General features: G+C 36.2%; 1 pseudogene; it reads right to left on the bottom strand.

Moving 5' to 3' along the window:
• LOC107677484 (transmembrane protein 44-like) overlaps positions 1-6,489 on the bottom strand; it is a 15,075-nt pseudogene that overhangs the window by 6,430 nt on the left and 2,156 nt on the right.

Here is a 6,489-nt window from a genome sequence, read left to right on the forward strand (position 1 = left end):
TGCAGATGCTCTCACACCAACCTGCTGCCATTCCTGAGCAAGCTTTACAGTGCTGGTGATATGCTTTCAGGTGCAATATTCTTTGTAGCAATTTCTTTGCATGTGATGCCATTTTGATGCAAAGCAATGAAGCTTCTTTGGAGGTAACCATTGCTAACAAGAACACAATGATTGGAAGCACTTCTTCCCTCCTTTTATAGCAATCAGTCTGCTCTTACAATCTAAAGAAACCGAAACAACAGATGCTTCCACATGTAATCTAACAAGATCATCAGACATAAAACAGCATCAAAACTGTGTAACGTTATGGAATAAAATGTCGACCCATGAAGAGGTAATGACTGTCAAGCTTTGGGGTGTTGATTGACTCCATCTACGTTTTGATTATCATTATCATTCATCTGTATTTTTATTTATGAAACTTGCCCACATTCACGTGTTTATAAAAAAGAATGCATGAACAATGCATGCATGTTTTTGTTTACAAGCAGATACCCCGTTCTTTCTTTTGATGTTTTGTATGTTCAAATATTCATATAACAAAACATATACAAATTAATACCTAAATAGGGACATAGTAGTATACTTCAAGTATGATGTAATGAACTTTACTTAAGTATACTTAATAAAATAAACTTGAAGTATACTTATTTTTGTTAAGGGAATACATTTCCGCACTGAATGATTATGTGCGCGCTACTGTCTGTAGCCTATGTGTGTGCGTTACAGTGCAGCAGCGCATTAGATTAGAACAGCGATTAACTTACCTGTACAATAAGCTGTTTAAAACGTGCATTCTCCCGTTCAATTTCGAGCATCCAGACATGTTTGGATGTTTGCAAACATGCAAAAGACACAGAATGTGTAGAACTTTGTGAATGACAGGAATTTCTGTCATTCAGATTCTGCGTTGGCCTACATATTCACATCCCCAACGCAAATCCACCAGGACAAGAAATGTCCTCATGTTCTTGACATACTTTAATCACCATATTGTCTTGCTGTCATACTTTGAGGAAATCTAATATCCATCTGTTAAACCTGACTGACTGAGATACAAAGAGCATGGGAGGCAAAGTCACAAGCCAAGGCAGGTCAAGTCTGGATACCAGCGAAGACGCTGAAAACACTCACGGTCTGGTCTATGCCTTATCTCGGGCTGCTGGGCCGTGTCCAGTCCAGCTCAAATAAACCGGCAGAAACCATCAAAATAAAGGAAGTGACCTCCCGACCTGGCGCGCCTGCAAAAGGGTGATATTGTTTTTATTAGGGCAGTCAATGTGACACCTCCCTTCATTTGTCAGTGTTCGGTATCGTCTATGAAAACGACAGGTCCGATAAGGTTTTCAGAGCCATCCCATTAATCAACAGCATGGCTCTGGAGAGGAAAGGGGACGACAATGGAAAAAGTCGTCAGCGTGAATGACAGGGAAGTGCCGGGAGCCTTGTCGCCGTGAGGGAAGGATACAAGTGTAGATCAGCCTTCTAAAGCCGGTAACAATAGGTACTGAGATACCGTATGAGAAACAGAGTTACATCATCTCTTTTGCTTTTCAAGTATACTCAAAAATGTGCGCGGTCACACAAAGTCCATAAAAAACATGTTGGTGATGTTCACAATGACATAGATCGCTTTATATTAAATAGTATGTGGGCGACATCCAGTTTTACACTGCTTTATTAAACTTCAAATACTCTCAAATCATGTTAATGCATAACCATTCAACAGAGTCAGTGGCACCAGGTTTAGTCGTCTGATTATGTGGACACTAACTTTTCCGCTAGCTGTGCACGGTTGCAGAAGCAGACGTGAGAACCAGGTCTGCCGGTGGACTCTGGCCACTCCTGGAGAGGGAACGCCTCTGCTTTCTGCAGATCTTCTGGAGCTTCCTCTACCGGGATCCACTGCGTTTTTGTTTCTTCAAAGTCCCACTTAATAAATGAAAAAAAGAAAAAAATGCATTTGTTTTGTACTAGAAGAACTAGTATTTGAAGAATAAGATAAGAATTAATAAATTTAAGAATAACAGACTCGATTAACAATGGCACAAACTCTCAAGCAAAAAAAAAAAAAGAAGTAAAAATGGCTTTAATAATAACAAAAATTAATTTAATTAAAATAAAATAAATTTACTAATTTCATTTAATAAATGCACTTAATGAATAATTCATGAAATAAATAAAATTCATTTAATAAACATTTAATGAATAAATAATTTAAACAAAAGAAATGCATTTAATAAAAAGTTCACTTAATACATCTAGTGAATAATTTATTTAATAAATAAATGAAATTCCTTTAATATGTAAATGAACCAATAATTCAGCAACTTTTTGTGAATGATTTCTTTAATATATAAAAATAAATACATGAATAAAATGTATAATAAATAATTAATGATCATAAAATGTCAAGCAAATAAAAGGAACAAAAACATTAATACATTTAATAAATAAAAATGCCTTTAATAAGTAACATAAAAAACATTTAATAAACAAAAAATAAATAAATTGCATTTACTGAAAAATTAATTTAATAAATAAACTTAATTCATTTAATAAATAAAAGGCTTTTATAAACAATTTAATAAATAATTTATTTAATAAACATTTAATGAATAAATCATTTAATAAAAATAAATAAAATGCATTTAATAAAAAGATGATGATCTCATTTTGGGTTACGCAGAACAAAGAATCTTATGTAGGTTTGGAACGAGATGAGGTTGTGTATGATTTGGAGGAAGTATTGTTTTATTCTGGGCTAAACTACTCCTTTAAGGCTCAAATATCTGCAGAGGAATGCTTAATTACTCACACGCACAGACACAAACAACCCCTCCTCAAAGAACAGAAAACCCCTCGGCCTGTCCACTGTTCTCCACGCATCGGGCGGGCGACAGACCCACTCTTAAAATAGCAGAGCGAGGGCCAAATCTCCTGTAGACTGAACAAGCATTTTATACCACTTCCGATGCAGAAAGGTCCTGCCCTGTTCCTTTATTATAGATCTTTAACAGCAAAACAATCAAGCAACAACAAGAACTTCTGGAACACCAAGCCCAGCTTTCTCTTTCACAACTGCTTACAGTAATTGACACAATGGAGTGGAATTGCAGGAATCTCCCATTTTGATTGTCATAGTTGTACCCAAAACTGCCCATGAGCCATTTTTTCTGATTTAGATACTTTTTTAGATCTGTTTAAATATTTTGTTCAACTCTCACAGCTAGTTATGAGTCCTTATATAACAAATTATATTACTTGCATTACAATTCTGCCAGTAACTGATGCTAATGGCTCAGAAATTGAACAATTTAACTACAGTAACAGCTTTCAGAAATCACACATTCATCACTGGAAGATTGCTCTTGACATCAGATGTCTGAACTCTGGACTCACACACCGTGTCTGAGGCGGTTCACATGCATAGCGTTTTCCTGTTTAGTGAATAAAACAAAGTTCAATTGTTTTCGTAATGGGGAGATTTGCCTTTGTTTTAGATTAAATGACATCCTCAATCACTTGGCATTCTCAAAAGCCATTCAGAGTGCCAAGAAAGGACTAGACTGCAATGCAACAACAAAATCTTCAGCAAAACTGTGACATGTCCAATTTATATTGAGATGTTATACTGAGTGATTAGATTATATAGACAATTTTCTTTCAGATAAGTGTGCAAGCAGTGTGTTGAATAGATACTGTAGATAAACCCTTTTGAAAAACTGTAAGGAAACTCAAACATTTATTTTTACACAAATTTTACATGTGATTTGCTTTAGTCTTTAAAACTCTGCTACCATCTACCCTCCTAAAACAGTACTGCAGCCTCCAGTTATTACATTTTATTGTTTAATATTTTATTATTAATGTTAGTTTTTCCATGTATAATTTGAGGTTTATTAATGAAAACAATTCTATACTATAATTGTATATATCATTATATATATATATATATATATATATATATGTGTGTGTGTGTGTGTGTGTGTGTGTGTGTGTGTGTGTTAGAATTTATTTATATTACATGTTTAGAACATATAATATTTGTAATAAATAATAAATGAAGCGTAATATAATTACATTTTAAAATTTTACATTTAAACTACAAATATACTATATAATAATAATATATACATAAAAATAACAGATACATTAATGTATTAGTTTTACACATTTATTATGAATTTTTTTTTCATTTGATCAATTTTATTTATTTTTATTTTTCAGCTATTTTTATTTAATTTTTAACTTGGTTGTGCGTACACAAATTCAGCTGTGTGAAATCACACGTGTAGGTCTCAGATTCTCAGGCAGTACAGGTTGGGTCATTTAATTTCGAGTCGTGTCAAAGCATCTCATTTATGGGCCATATAATGTGCAACTCTGAAAAGAAAAGGAATAGCGTTCTAACCTCTAGTTCAGAGCCAATAGAGGACGAATCGGTCGAGGTACCAGAGGAACACTGCTCATCAACCCGCACCACCCTGACGGTCCTCTTTAGCGGAAGACTCTCTGATGAGCCGTCCCGTGAGATGGCGACCTCCTTGAGACAAACCTAGAAGAGACACCAGTCAAATAAAACCATGACTATGATCATTAATCAATTACCATACCTTATGGACTGTTCAACAACACACCATAACAAGAGCAAACCTTCCTGATTGGCTGTATGTTGACATCCATGTAAAGTCCCATGTTCTCCCTCTGGGAGAAATGCCTCTTGCTGAGAGGTGCTTCATCCTGCAGCATTCAACATTGTTGTTGCACAGCTGACCCGTGACAGAAAAGTCACCTAGTAAAGATTCAGTATTCGAGTCTAGAGACCGGACAGAAGGGCGTTTATGGTTGGATCTGTAACAGATGAGGACCACAATCTGAAAAATCAAAGTTAAAGAGTAGACTGAGAACACTGGTACATTAATGTATTCATGTAAGCAGTCACTTTCCGGACCCTGAGTCACTTACAGTCTGTGTCAAAGGATACAGAAAGATCCAGAATTGCACAGCTCCTAGCAGAGAGTATCCATGGCATTGCTTTGATTACAGATCTTAGCTGTGTGTCATAGAGAAGAATGGCAGAGGCATACAGAGACCCAGCTACAGAAGACAGAACTCGTAGTTCTGTAGACACCTGCACTGCAGAATTCTGCTCTCCTCTATTCTGCAAAAGACAGAAAAGACACAATTGGACAGTTTATACAAAGTGCATATACAGTATACAGTAGTTTGTGACTGTTCTTTCATCTAATGTTCTGTTGACATTGAATTCATTATGAAATTTGTGCACAACTATTTTATTAAAGGAATAATTTGCCCAAAAATGAAAACGCACTAACCCTTAGGCAATCCAGATGTAGATGAGTTTATTTTATCATCATAACACATTGCTCAACAAAAGATCCTCTGCAGTGAATGGGTGCCGTCAGAATGAGAGTCCAAACAGCTGATAAAAACATCACTACAATCCACAAGTAATCCACACCACTGCAGTTCCTCACCCAAGCTGCATGACTAAAGTTAAAAACGTCTTAGGACACACAGGTTTTCTCCTCACAAGCCGTTAATTGGTGGACTGGAGTTGTGTGGATTATTAGGATGTTTTTATCAGCTGTTTGGACTCTCATTCTGACGGCACCCATTCACTGCAGAGGATCCATTTTGTGATATAATGCCATTGATATCCAATTGATACTGCATTTGATATAATGCTAAATCCAAATTTGTTCTGATGAAGAATCAAACATCTCGGATGCTTGGAGAACATATTCATCAAATTGACTTTTTTGGGTTAACTAAAGCAAAACAAAAGGACAGGCATGATAATGTGTTTGAATGAAGAGCTCAAAATAATTATTTAGATTGCAAAAGTGCTCACAAATGCTACTCACAGCTTTCAGGATGAAGGAAAACTTTGCAGTCCAGCTGATTGCGAAGGACAGAAGACCCAACATGTAACCAAAGTTCTCGGTATGGTCCTGGTCCCAAAAGACACATGCAAAATACTGATATTGTCTGTTTTAAAGGGGTACTATGATGTTGCTAAAAAGAACATTATTTTGTGTATTTGGTGTAATGCAATGTGTTTATGCGGTTTAAGGTTAAAAAACCACATTATTTTCCACATACTGTACATGATTGTTTCTCCTCTATGCCCCGCCTTTCTGAAACGCGTCGATTTTTACAAAGCTCATCGGTCTGAAAAAGCGAGGTGTGCTCTGATTGGCCAGCTATCCAGTGCATTGTGATTGGCCGAATACCTCAAGCGTGTGACGCAAATGTTACACCCCTACCATATTGTGATGATGCCCTGTCCCGGCCGGAGCGACGAGACAAAAACATTCAAACCCATTATATACGAGGCATTTGTTGCATCCAGTGGGGACATAATTACGGATTATAATGACTTATACTGTCTTTTTACGCCTTGCGTTGCATCGCGCCGCGTAAACATAAAACAATGTCTGCATTTGTGATCGGAGAAACAGC

Source organism: Sinocyclocheilus anshuiensis, unplaced genomic scaffold (genome assembly GCF_001515605.1).
Source record: "Sinocyclocheilus anshuiensis isolate Anshui unplaced genomic scaffold, SAMN03320099.WGS_v1.1 scaffold660, whole genome shotgun sequence".
In the NCBI taxonomy this organism is placed as follows: Eukaryota; Metazoa; Chordata; class Actinopteri; order Cypriniformes; family Cyprinidae; genus Sinocyclocheilus; species Sinocyclocheilus anshuiensis.